The sequence below is a fragment of the Silene latifolia genome, chromosome X (genome assembly GCF_048544455.1).
Source record: "Silene latifolia isolate original U9 population chromosome X, ASM4854445v1, whole genome shotgun sequence".
NCBI lineage: Eukaryota > Viridiplantae > Streptophyta > Magnoliopsida > Caryophyllales > Caryophyllaceae > Silene > Silene latifolia.
Window position 1 is genome coordinate 220,723,070 of NC_133537.1, and position 1,624 is coordinate 220,724,693.

Genomic DNA, 1,624 nt, shown 5'->3' on the forward strand with positions numbered 1-1,624 from the left:
ACCACCACAACAACCGACACCACTACACAACAATCCAAACCCGACAACACTCCCATACCAACCCACGATTTTAACATCCTCACCTCAGCCCAGCCACCACCATGGTCATTACTGGCCTACGGTGACACCAGTGGCAACATCAGACCACCGCCAAACCTCCATCAGCCTGCCCTAATAACCAGCTACAACAATAATCAACACCAACAGTCAAACTCGCCAAAACCAATATAAACAACTCGTCTTATATTCTAACCACCACTCAAAACACCACCACTAGTTGACCACAACCACCACAAACCACCAGTCACAACCCCCATCCAAGTCGTTGTCTAGACACGTCACAATGGGAGTCTAAAAATCCTATATTTTCACGGTTAAACATAACAACACACCCTCTCACGTTTCTCCGGCATCCACTGCATAAAACACCACCTCCGACCACTCATTACCACCCATGGTGGTCGACTAATCACCCAGGACCACCTTTACTAAGCCTAGGTCAGTCACGACTGAAATAGGGGTTTGTAAACCATATAAAATCTGTTAAACAACCACCCACAACAACCCTTTTAAAGTCGGTCAAACACCCATCCCTGGGGGTCAACGACTGTCAAAACGGATGTCCGATCAAACCCTGGTGATCCACGGTCATGGCGACGGTCTTTGTTCGTTAAACGGTGGTCTAGTTAACGAGTTATAATAATTACAAAATCAATACATTATTTTATAAGACGGTCATACCTTTTATTGCTAATTGCTTCTTCCATCTCCAAAATCTCCTTCTTCTATTCTTATGGATTACTTTTCAGATTTATCATGTATTTATAGTCTAGTTTTAGGGAGTTGATGAGGCCAATTAGGAAATTATTGTCTTTTCTAATTATAATTAGGAATTACCATTATTATTATACTTATTATCTTATTATTAAATCCCGCTTCAAATCCCGACTACTACTCATACTAGGCTTAACATAATCAGCCCATTAATCCATATTACACCGCCCAAGGCTTAATTGACTTTAAGTCCAATTCCCGACTTGGATACTTATTTTATTATTTATTTAACGTCTTATTTGTAATTATTATTAGAAATGCCTTTAATCAATTATTTAAATCACATAAATTATTCTCATAAATTACTATCAAAATACGGGGTATTACAATCAAGTACTTCTATTATTCTTTACTTTATTATTTGGAATCATCTTCATAGGTATAATTCACTTTTAATCCATTTTAATTATTGTTAATCATTTTCATTTGTTCATCATGTTTTGCCTTGCTAGTATGATTGACAACCTTGTTAGCATGTTAAACTTGATAATGAGTGAGTAGTTTCCTTAGCTAGGGTTAATGGGGAATTAGGGGAAACCAACATGGGGATTGATTCATGCTTAATCTAATATATTTTCATAATTAATTTGCTTGCTTGTTGTGATTGCAACTTATGCACATGTTATGTTTGATGAAATGCGAGCCTATGAATCCTTGCATTTTTTTACCAATCACTTATCTTCTCAATGAGACTTGTAAGACATAAACCAACTTGAGTCTCATTAGACCATGCATAAAGTTGGATAGGAATGACTAAATCGACTTGTAGGTGTTGTACAATCTAATCAAT